The following is a 12,549-nucleotide window of genomic DNA, read 5'->3' on the forward strand; positions in this document are numbered from 1 at the left end:
CTCAAAATGGGTTAAGGATCTAAATGTGAGACCCGAAACCATAAAATCCTACAAGACAGCACAGGCAGTAATATGTCTGACATCGTCCATAGCAAGATTTTTCTAGATATGTCTCCTTAGGCAATGGAAACAAAAGCAAAAATAAACTATTGGGATTACAACAAAATAAAAATCTTCTGTACAGCAAAAGAAACAACCAACAAATTTAAAAAACAACCTACTAATTGGAAGAATATATTTGCAAATGACATATCCAATAAAGGGTTAATATCCAAATATATAAAGAATTTATATAATTCAACACCATAAAGACAAATAATCTCATCAAAAATGGGTAGACGACAGAAACTTCTCCAAAGAAGACACAGAAATGGTCAAAAGACAAATGAAAAGATAACCAACATCACTCATCATCAGGGAAATGCAAATTAAAACCACATGAGATATCATTTTGCACCTGATAGAATGGCTAAAATCAAAAACACAAGAAACCACAAGTTCTGGTGAGGCTGTGAAGGAAAAAGGAAGCCTCTTGAACTGTTGGTGGGAATGTAAATTGGTGAAGCCACCATAGTAAACAGGATGGAGGTTCCTGAAAAAATTAAAAAATAAAATTACCACATGACTAGTAATTCTACTCCTGGGAATTTACCAAACAATATAAAAACACTAGTTTTAAAAAATGTATGTACCCCTACCTACATTTACTGTAGCATTACTTAAAATAGCCAAATTATCTACCATCAGAATGGAATCATATGCAGGCCAAGTAACAAATGGAGTTATGGCCAAAATGTGGCTCACACCGTGTCGACTGGGTTCACAGATCAACTCAGTGGTCATTTACCCAACCCCATGTGTATAATTAGAATATATATACCTCACATTTGGAGTCATTTCCATTTATTGTCCTTGGCCTATGGAGTAAGAGCTGTCACAGTGGGAAAGACCAAGCAGACATCTTTGAAACTGTCTCTCCTGGCTAAGAGAGTGTATCTAAAATAATATCACAATGCCAGAAGATGGTGGAAATTAACAACACCCTTAAAGATATAAAGGATGCAGGAACAGTAGTTCCCATCACACCTTCATTTAATTTGATACTCTGGCCTGTAGAAACCAGGTAAATTAGTAGAAAGACTGTTGACTACTGGAAGCTAAACAATGTAGCAATCCCAACTGCAGCTGCCATGCTGAGCTATCATTTTTAAAGCAGGATAATATGGCCTGAGGTACACAACCACCAATTTTGATAGTGGATTCTTTTATATGGCCATCAATAAATACAATCAGAAATATTAATATACAAATGCAATAAACAGGCAACAATATGCATTGACAGTTTAGCCCTGGGGCTATTTTAACTCTTCTTTCTCTCTCATAATATAGTCCAAAGAGATGTGGATCACCTGAAAATCCTGTGGGGTATCATAATGATCCATTACATCAATGACATCATGCTGATTAAACAGGCTAAGCAAGAAGTGGCTAGCATGCTGGAGGTTCGTGCTCCAAAAAGTAGGAAATTAAACTTATGAAGAATCAGGGATCTGTCCCTTCATCAAAGGGTTTAAATGTCCAGGGTTCTGAGGAGTGCTAGAACATCTCCTTCTAAGTAAAACACAAATTGCTGCCTCTTGTATCCCCTACAAGAAAGAAAAAAGCATAGTGCCTAAGAGGGTGCTTTGAGTTCTGTAAGCAACATACTCCACATCTAGTAATATTTTTTGGGCCTTCATGCCAAGTGACATAAAAACCTGCCAGCTTTACAACATGGCAAAAGAGCTCTACAGCAGGTCTGAAGTGGTGGCACAAGCGGCCTTGACACTTGTGGTGTAGGATCTGGCACACTCTAGGGTGTTAAGAGTTGCCACTTTTAGAAAAAGACCCATTGTGGAGTTTATAGAAATCATAGTAGGAGAATCACAGTTCAGGAGCCCAGAATTCCTAAAAAAAAAAAAAAAAAAATTAGATCTCAGCATGCTACTGGGAAAAGAAAAGGGAATATTTGACCATGGGACACTAAATGATACAAAATGAAATTTGTGTTGTTGAACCCATCATGTCATAAATTCTGCAAGGTCCCGCCATAATTCTTCATAAGATGAAAGTATTCTATTTGGGATAGAGTGCAAAGAAGATGAGAAGGCACAAACAATTCACATCAACAGACAGTCCAGACCTTGATGTTACCCTTCAGTTGCATCAACACCCCTCTCTCAGCTTGCAATGATGGCTGTATGGGGTAGGGATGGTGTCTTGAACAATAAGCTGAAGAAAGAAAATGTCTGAGCTTAGCTTACAGCTGAATCAGTTGAGTCTGTGGATGAAACCTGAAACTGGACAGCAGCTATAACATAGCCTCACTCTCAAATTGCCTCGAAGACAGCAGTGGGACAAGCTTCCTAACGGGTAGAGCCTCAGGGGGTGCAACTGGTAATCCACTTTGTATGAGAAGGAAAAATGGCTTGATGTCAGAGTATAAATAGATTAACAGGAAATGGCAAAAAGTTTGGCTGGCTGGTCAGAGGTCTGAAAAGAAAGAGATTTTAAAAATTGCAGACAAAGCGATCTTAAAGGGCTACATGTATGTGGATATGAGTATTGTTGTGGGTCAAAAGTGTGAAGATATTTTGAACACACATCAATATCCACAAGAAAGCATACATTATGGAATAAGCATTAAACAACCAAATAAACCAAATTACTCATCTAGTTGATGTTAGCCTGTCTTTGTTTGTGGCCACTCCAGTGATGGCACAATAAACAATTGAGTGAAATGGTCATGGTGACAAAAATGGAGTGTATGTATGGAACCCATGAGCATGAAGCCCATTTACTATAGGTGACCTACCTACTGCCTCATTTGCACATTCTGGCAGCAAAAGAATGCAATGTTGAGCTTCTAATACGTCTTCACTCCTTTAGGAGATGAACTAGCCGTTCCACGGCAAGTTGACCACGTTGAAGACTTTCATCCTGGAAGCGGCAGGAGTTCCAACCCATGGGAATAGATTAGCTATATTGGGTATGAGTTTACACTTCATACCCACCAGTCTATCCAGCACCACTATTTGGGAACTTATACAATGCTGGATTCACAGACGTGGAATACAATACAATATAGCATCCAACCAGGTAATCACTTCACAGTAAAGGTAGCGTAGGAGGGTGCCTGTGACCATGGGTTCCACATGCTGCATTTTCCAGAAGTTGGAGGCCTAAGAACACTGCTGAGGGTAAAATTCAAGCACCTAACAGGAGACAATACAAGGAAGAGGTGCTGTTCCCCAGGATGCAGGAGACTCTGATATGGGCTAAAGTCCCCAGTAGGAACAATACATGGGTCAACATGACAAGGGATTAAAACGGGATTAGCCCCATTTACGATCAATCCCACTAACCCATTCCTGCAATTTTGCACTTTGTGGAATTAGAGGTCCTAGTCCCCAAAGATGTTATATTCTTGTTATATGAAAGGACACAGCAAGATGAAATAAGCTTCATCATCTGCTGCATAGGCACTCTGAACTTCCAGAGTTCAGAGACAAATAGGCAAAAAGAGGACTCAACACCCTGGTAGGAGAGGTTAACACTGATCAGGAGGAGAATGTAGGCTTGATGTTACATAACAGGAACAGGTAAGAAGAATTTTGTGGCACACAGGTGATCCACTTGGGCATCTCTTAGTGCTACCTTGCCCAATAGCAACTATAAATAGGCAAGTACAGCAACACCTGCATGAGAAGACAGTTATTAATAGGGGCTCAAATTTCTCAGGAACTAGGGTTTTCACACCACCAGTTTAACTACTGAGACCAGCAGAACTGGTAGCTAAGGGAGGAATTTAGAATGAATAGTGGAGGAGAAAGGTTCAGCGACGGCTCAAGGCCACCTGCAAAGATGGGGACTGTAGTTTGTTCTACTAACTTTTCTAAGTTTCTCTTCAGGAAGAGAGGACACTGGAATTCTGGAGGAATTACTCTCTAAGTGTATATGCAGAGTGGATCTGAATGATGCAAGCAGTGGACTGTGACAGTTGAAAAGAGATACTCGGCTCAGATACCTTTTCAAGAAAAAACTCTGCTAGGAGTGTGGTTAGGTGACCCATTTCAACTGCTAACACTTCCAAGCACATCTCAGGTTTTGAATTGAGGCCACATTTTTCTTAAGGGGGCTCCAGCCAATGACTGAACAAAGAATGTGTTACGAGAGCTGAGCCATTTTATCACAGTGTAGGACTCTTCATCTTTGCTCTGGAGTTACCCGTGTCCAATTCCATTTCCTCCCTTTTCCTTTTACCATCTGACATTCTGAAACCTGTATCACAGTTTGCTTCCTGAAGCACATTCTGAAAGGACAAACTTGTCTTGTCCAGCTCCATATAACTCCCCTAGTTTCAACTCTAACTTTCTTATATCTATTGATAATTGTAAGGGTGGTATTATGCTTTTTATTGAGATACAGATACAAATGTTTATCAGATTCAGCTCCTGTGTCCTGTGTTGGTACAACTGAAATCTATTCACTTAAATATTTAAAGACACAAAAATGTGCTTTAACTATGGTCAAATATGTTAAATATGAAAAAGAATAGATAATACTGTTATGTAGTAGGAATTAAGTCACATACAACAAGCGTATCAACTAATTCAATTCTTGAAAGTATTCTATGGGGTAGGTACTAATTTTTTTCCCTACCTAACAGAAAATTGGGCACACAGTGTTGCCCAAGAAAAAATTATCCAGGAGTACCTAAGTAGAAAGAGTTAAACATAAGTAGGCCCACTCCAGTGTCTTTATCCGTAATTGCGATACTCTTCCCACTCAAAGAAAGGGTCAGTAACCTAAGTTCTCTAAGATTCTAATAGAGAAATATTCGGAGAAACCAGGCCTGATGTATACAGTTGCTATAGCAAAAGATAATTTTTAAAACAGTAAGAAATAGTTGAGCTTTGATTTTGTTACTACTGTAAAGACTAAGAAAACTATTTCACTGATTACCTCTGATCTCTGCACCGTCTGCTATTTCCAAGTTGGCAGGCCAGTCTCCTTACCCTTGGGATGTCTTGCCCCCTGGTACCGTAACCCAAACAGAGGCATCATCCTCTCTACAAAATTAGCTTCTCCTCATTACTTCACTTTGTTTGTGGTCCAATATTCTTCCATTCCCGTAGGCTTGAAATCTTGGAACATTAAAGATACTTAACACTTCTGACATTTTCTCTTATATAGATTCTTCATATAACTATTGAAGAGTCTGAAAAAGGTGTGTTACTTAATATTTTCACAGAAAAGTGACTAGAAAGGTCTATTTTTTGCCAACTGTAGAGAACTAGCTTTAGAGTAAATTTTGCCAGAACTTCATCATTACCAGTCTTCAAAGGAGTGCCAGGATGTCCCCGGCTCCTATCAAGAACTACAATTCCCGCCGTACATTGCGATCTTCACAGCCAGGGGAGGGGGGGGAGATTACAATTGTGACGTCATTTCCGCCCTCCCAGGCGGTGAATGCCGGACTTTGTAGTTTGAGTTAACTTCTCTTTTGTCGCAATCTTGGAAAGAGAAAATTAAGGCCAGACCAGCTGCTCTAAATTTGGTATCACGAAAGAACATTTAAAGTAAGTTAATAGGATAACGTTTTGAAGTGAATTTAGCGTCAGGTTTTTAATGTATTTCACGTACCGCCTTCCTCGTACGCCGGACCGGGAAGGGGAAGTGACGTGAATCCGGTGTAATGGCGGCGCGGTGTAGCTCCAGGTAATTACCGAACTCTAGACTCGCCTCAGGCAGCCAACCGAAGTGGGGTTGACGGGTTGTCGGTACGGGTGGGAATTTAAAGGGGACCAGGAGTGGATGCCGCCTGGCTGGGACCGCCGTCGGCAGCGCCAGGATATGCGTGGCTTTCCTCTAGGCGCCTGGGGGCCCGCGAGGCCGAGGTGTGAGAGCCGGTCGGGCGGAGGAGTCTGAGCGGGTGGGAAGTGCGAGCGTGAACTGCGGCCCTGACTGCGCGGACGAACCTAGCTCCCTGGTGAGGCTCCTGGAGGTGTCTCTCCGCGGTGTCTTTGTTGCGGAAGTCTAGCGCTTAGCTGGGCCTCTTGTCCTGTCGGCGCGGATTACTTAGAGCTTCTCCAGTCGTTTGGCCTTCCCAAGGCCCTTCTTTAGTGTCCGGTCTCCAGGCGGTGGGAGTGGGAGTAATGAACTGTAGTTAATTAGAAAATAGCGGAAGTTCCGCTCTTATGCCCCTTTCCAGCGTAATATACCTGTACAGCTTCTTTGGAATTTCATTAGTCGTTTCTTTTCCATTCATTTGCCCCATGAAGATGCTTTCTAGTATTTAGTCTTGGGGCTTTTCGTTCCTTTTTAAATGAGCTCTCTGCCCTCTTTTATCCTTCCATAAATTGATCTATTTCCAGTAAGGTGATACTCCCCAAGTTGGGTCTCCAATGTGTCCAGCCATCGAGCTTCGGATCCTACTATACACTTGTACATGTCGGTAATAGTTCATTTCGCTGAGTCTAACTCTAGTAACCACTTGACTTATTTTGACTTAATCCTCACAACGACTTTTTGAGATTGAGAAGGAAAAACTTTGAGAAAGAATATTCCAGATGCAAGACATAAGTGGTGGTTGAAAGCATAGTAAGAGTTCCTTTTACATTTTTAGGTGTCCCACAGACTGGCAATAGCAGATAGAAAAACGAGAAGATTTGGCCTTCAGAAAACTAGTTAACCTACCTCCTCCTTCTCCTATTTAAGTTTGTTTTAGGATTGTCTGTGAACTTGGGAGTTAACGTCAATTATGGTCCTACTGAGAAAAGCGGGTTTTTTTAGAATTGGCATTGAAAATGTGACTTCGTTCGCAGAAGCGTTGTGACAAGCATCATCTGTAGGAGAAGGAGACCTACTTGTGTTGATGCTGGATGATGGACTAGGAAGCCAAGACTTACTAGCCCTTACTAGGTCTGTCACTTGGGGCACCTTACCTAACATCTCTAGTCTCAGCTTCTTCATCTGAAAAATGTGAATGATAATATCTAACTTAGTGAGTTGTTTTGAGGATAAAGGAAAATGATGTGTATAAGGCACTGTGCACAGTGCCTGACATAGTGTAGCTATTATTGTTACTACTGTGATATAGTTGATGAGTTCTCTTGCCTCAGTTCTTGTCCTTTGGTTTTGAATGTTGCCCTTCCACTTTTAAGTGCTCATGCTGCTTTAATGGAGCATTTCCCACCTCATTTGGCTGGGATCTAGTTAACTGTTCTCCCTGATGATTGTACGTTGCCAGGTAGTATACATTAACTTTTTGTACCTGTGACCATCTCAGAGCGCACACATTTATAATGTTTGTGCCCTAACTTAAATATTATCTTCTGTTTGTTACCCACTTGTATCTAGAGACTGAATTTTGTACTACCTGATATGTCCCTAACTTGGTATAAGTTATGGCTGGCCTAGAGCTAGTTTAAGAAAGAGTTGGTTATTTGCAATATGCTGATCCTACTGATGACTCTGTGGGCTTCCTTGTGGCATTTCTCTACCATCTAAACTTTGAAAATTTTAGCATGGGAAGGTGATAAAACAAAAAGGCCTCTGGCATGTTAGTTTCAGCAAATTTCTGGACTTACTAAATGTGTAGCCTAAATATTTTATCCGTGTATACATTTCCCAAGTGGACAGTGGAAGAGATAATTCATTGCCTACAAGAAAGTGCAAATTTTCAAAGCATTTTCTTCAAAAATAATACATCAGGAGAGGAAGTGGTGGATTAAAGCAAGCCTTTGCTATTTGTAGCCAAGTTAGTAAGTCTTTTCCCAGAGAACAAATACCAAAAAGATAGCATAAGCTGCCTTGGTCTGGAGACATTAGGGCTCTTTGATTATAGAAGCTAATGGGAGCAAAATTATAAAAGAGCCCAAATGTCCACTGAGTGATGAATGGATAAAGAGGATGTATTATATATATTATATTGTGGTATATATATTACTCAGCCATCAAAAGGAATGAAACTTGGCATTTGCCATGACATGGGTGGAGCTAGAGTGCAATATACTAAGCAGAATAAGTCAGAGAGGGACACCTGGGTGGCTCAGTCGGTTAAGCCTGTGCCTTCAGCTTAGGTCATGATCCCAGGGTCCTGGGATCAAGTCCCACCTTGGGTTCCTTGCTCAGCAGGGAGCCTGCTTCTCCTTCTGCCTGTCCCCACTGCTCCTGCTCTCTCCCTCTCTCTCTCTCTCTCACAAATAAATAAATAAAATCTTTTTTTTTTAATATTTTATTTATTTATTCCTCAGAGAGAGAGAGAGAGTGCGCGAGCACATGCAGTCAGAATGGCAGGAAGAGACAGAGAGAGAAGCAGGCTCCCTGCCGAGGAAGGAGCCCGATGTGGGACTCGATCCCAGGAGGCTGGGATCATGACCTGAGCTGAAAGCAGCCGCTTAACCAACTGAGCCACCCAGGCATCCCATAAATAAAATCTTAAAAAAAAAAAAAAAAAAAGACAAATACCATATGATTTCACTCATATGTAGTATTTAAGAACCAAAACAGGAACATAGGGGAAGGAAGGTAAAATTTTATAAGACAAAAAGAGAGAGGGAGACATAGTTAAGAGATGCTTAACTATAGAAAAAAGCTGAGGCTTGGTAGAGGGGAGGTGGGCAGGATAATGGGCCAAATAGGTGATGGGCATTAAGGAGGACACTTGTAATGAGCACTGGGTGTTATATGTAAGTGATAAATCACTGAATTCTACTTTTGAAACAAATACTACACTGTGTGTTAACTAACTTGAATTTAAATAAAAACTTGGAATAAAATAAAATGAAACTCATCTTGAGGGAGAAATGAGGGAGGAAGAAACTCAGTGAAGATTCATATTTTTCTTAACTTTGGGCCTAATTCAAATGAATCAGGATAGACAGAGTGTAGCTCTTCCAGGTGAAAAGTCACCCTGTGACTTCTTCACTCAATTATTTTATCAAGACAGTTTTATTCTAGATTTGGTGACAGTTGCCTCAGTGATGGAATATAGTGTTTTGTATCTGGGGGCTTTGTATCAGTGGAGGCCACCACTTCCAGGCTTTCTTTAAAAACTTAGATTGTGGTTGACTAAATGGCCCTTTAATTAATAATCAGGCCACTTTCAAAGCTCTGCTATGAGTGTTGGCAGAATATCAGCCTATATACTTACTTAGGCAAGCAGAGGAACACATTTTTGGGGACAAGGAATAAAGTGGTATGAATGTTTGAAGGCGTGAAGTATACTCTATTTAGACATGGTTTCGTAAGTTGAAGTAACTGTATATTCAGGGCCAGATTTCCTCTTGCGGTGCCTTAAAAGGAACTGGTTTGGTTTTTGGTTTTTGTTTGTTTTGTTTTTTTTTTTGTTTTTTTGTTTTCATCTCAATAGGGAAGTTTATTCAGGGAGCTCTCCAGGTTAACATGGAGTAAAGACAAGGGATGATGCTTGATAATAGTGCTGTCTTGATGCAGTTGATGGCAAACATTTTGGGGGTTCCTCGAAATCAGGGTTGATAGGTGAGACAATTCTGTTGTATTCTTTGGTAAAGCATCTGTCAAAATACCATTATAGGAGTTCTGTGTAGGAAACAATAGGGATAATCATTAGAAGTCGACACGCTCTCCCCCCATATTTAATTTTAGAATTGGAACCTATTAAGTGGCAAGCACAGTCTTAGGTTCTCGATACACAGTAGTGACCAAGAACCTCAGAATCCAGGGGTCTCATGCAAGGTCTTTCCATGCTTTAGCTTTTTGAATCTCATGCTCCATCTCATTTCTGCTCAATCTTCTGTGTATACTCTGTACTCTGCTCAAACAGCTGAGAATCCCCTAAACTCTTTTATGTCTGGAGTCTTTACACATGCGGACTTTTCCCCTTTCCATATGGGAAGTGACCTTTCTTCTCCCCCACCCATGCTCCTACTTGTTCTTCAGGTTTCATCTTCTAGAACCACTTCTTTCTGTATGCCCTAGATCCACTTGGTTTCACTTCCTCTTTTCCAGAAGTACTATGTCTCTAACATTGCTACAGCACTTGGACTTTTCTTCTCTGCCTGAGGATAGGAACTTTCATCTCTTAGACATCAGTACCTTGTGTGCAGCATAATGTACGTATCTCCTCACTATTCACAGACACTGCCTTTAATCTCTATTCTTTTTTTTTTTTTTAAAGATTTTATTTATTTATTTGACAGAGAGAGATCACAGTAGACAGAGAGGCAGGCAGAGAGAGAGAGAGGGAAGCAGGCTCCCTGCTAGGCAGGGAGCCTGATGAGGGACTCAATCCCAGGACCCTGATGACCTGGGCCGAAGGCAGTGGCTTAACCCACTGAGCCACCCAGGTGCCCAATCTCTATTCTTGATTCCAAAGAATAGGGGATAAAGTAAACTAGAAAGAAAAAGACCATGACCATACTGCTCTTTCTCTTAACCTTATATGTTCTTATCTTTTTCTGTAAGTACTTTACTGTACAACTTCTCAAGGTGTCAGTTTTCACTCCATCCTCATCGTTTTTGTAGTCCTGTTTACCTGTTTGTGTTATAAAGTTTCTCAATTTTTATGACCTCACGGAAGAGTCTCTTCTGAACAAACTCGAACTTTAACACAAAATGAACAAGGAAGGATTCAGTGGCTAAAAAGAAACACTAGAGCTATTTCTTGACTACAAGTCTGTTCCTTTACTATTAAGTGGTGAGGGTTACAGTATAGATTTGAAATTTAAGGTTTTGTCTCTTTTTTGTATTGCTGAAAATTGATATAAACTTAGTTTGGTCACTAGACCAAGAAAACCCAGAATGATAATATTTGTTCAGTGAATGAAGATGCTGGAGTTAGTGAGGAAAGTTAAATCCTGTTGCCATGCAGTTGAATTGTGAACCAAGGGGTATATGGGCAAGATGAGGTGGGCTTTGGAGAATATAAGTACAAGTGATTAAGGGTACTGTAGGTGCAGAGAACTCCCTTAGGATTTGTTTTTATTCAATAATTAGAGGAGTGCTACTGAACAATAATTATATGTAGAAATAGATTGTTGGTAATTGGTCCATTGAGACAGAATTTCCATTTAAAAGCTTAAAAGGTAACTTGAAAAGCATGAAATAATATTGAATATATTGTGGTGGAATGTGCTTTTACTTTAAGGACAAGGTTTCCCTGTGGGCAGCTTTGCAGATATTTAAAGGAAACTTTTGTCCTGAATGGGTGAAATACAATGGAAATGGACAAGTTTGATGGATACATAAATAATTAATATTTTAGAAGCAAGTTGGAAAAGTTCTTACAACCTAGACATAAAGAAGACCTTGTGAGAAATGTTACTAGAAAGGTCAAAAAAAATTTGCCTTCCTCTGAAATGAGATTGAGGTTGTCTAATTATGGAAGCGTTTGAAACCGAGCCTTCCCCATATCTTCTTCTGTATACAGTAGCAGAGAAAATGAGGAGGGGGAGTAGATTTGATTCTATGTCCTATTTATAAACTTGAAGGTAGAAATATTAAGATTTGGTACTAATTGGGAGGAAGGAAAAGGAAATTGTCACTTAGCTGGCTTTGTAGGTAGTATCTTAGAGGAAGAGAGGTGGTTTGAGAAGAAGAGGAAATGATAATTACCAAAACTTCCCTAGTTCTGAGGGCCTTTGAGTCGTCCACATGGATTGATTTTTTTTTTTTTTTTTCCTTATAGACATTTGGACGTAAAGGTTTGGAGCTCTGTAGAGAAGAGGAGGCGAAAGTAAAAGTCATTCTTGTAAATGTTAGTTGAAAGTGTGAGGACGGAGATAGTCTTCCAGATACAATATAGAGAAAGAAAATATAAAGACTATTCATTTGTTCATTTAACAAATATAGATTGAGGGCTTTCTGTATTAGGAAAATGGAAATGAGCAAAACAGTCAAAATGCATAAACAAAAAAAGATTAAACTCTACAGGATAGTAAATGTTAGAGGAGTAGACAGGAGAAGAAAGACAAGGAAAACCAGATAAATGTGGTCTTCTCAAGAAGAGAGATTTAGCAGTACCAGTTGCTAGACCAGTGTCAGGTAAAAGAAGGAAGTGGCCCCTGGATTTAGCAAAAGGAAAGTCATTGTGTAACTTTAATAAGTACTGTGGAGTAGTGGGAGTGGAAAAGCAAACTGTGGAGTATAAGAGGGGTTAATGGAAGATTAAGAATTATAGGCATCAAGTGTAGACTCATCTGTCAAATATTAATAAAAATTTGACTCTGTAGGAAAAGAGAAAGAATGGAATTTGAGAGGGAGCAGGATAAAGAAAATTTGCCCCATAGATGTCATAATTTAGATTTAAATGAATCGGTAAAGAAGTTCAGTATGTAGAATTTTTCTTCAAAACCACTAAATTGGAAAATAAAGAAAAAGCCTATGGAAATTTTGAAACAAAAAAAATTGACAAATTCCTGTTCTTAAAGAACCTACATTCTGGTAAAAAGGAGCACATTAGAGAATCTTCCATGTACCAACAAAAGAATTTTTTTTTTAATTAAGTAGCATGCTGAAATGGTCATC

The 12,549-nt window shown here is 39.8% G+C and overlaps 1 protein-coding gene across 2 annotated transcripts in view; it reads left to right on the forward strand.

The window, feature by feature from the left end:
• The first annotated feature begins 5,627 nt into the window (after nt 1–5,627).
• The window catches only part of CWC22 (CWC22 spliceosome associated protein homolog), a 59,522-nt gene continuing 52,600 nt past the window's right edge, over nt 5,628–12,549 (forward strand). Inside the window, exon 1 of one of the 2 annotated variants that reach the window (XM_004768957.3) lies at nt 5,628–5,760. The gene's annotated coding sequence lies outside the window, so the exon portion shown is untranslated. Of the gene's footprint in view, nt 5,761–5,811; nt 6,032–12,549 lie in introns of those variants that run through there. The other variant, XM_004768958.3, reaches the window with a different exon arrangement.

Source organism: Mustela putorius, unplaced genomic scaffold, assembly GCF_011764305.1.
Source record: "Mustela putorius furo isolate JIRA1106 unplaced genomic scaffold, ASM1176430v1.1 tig00003869_pilon_pilon_pilon, whole genome shotgun sequence".
In the NCBI taxonomy this organism is placed as follows: Eukaryota; Metazoa; Chordata; class Mammalia; order Carnivora; family Mustelidae; genus Mustela; species Mustela putorius.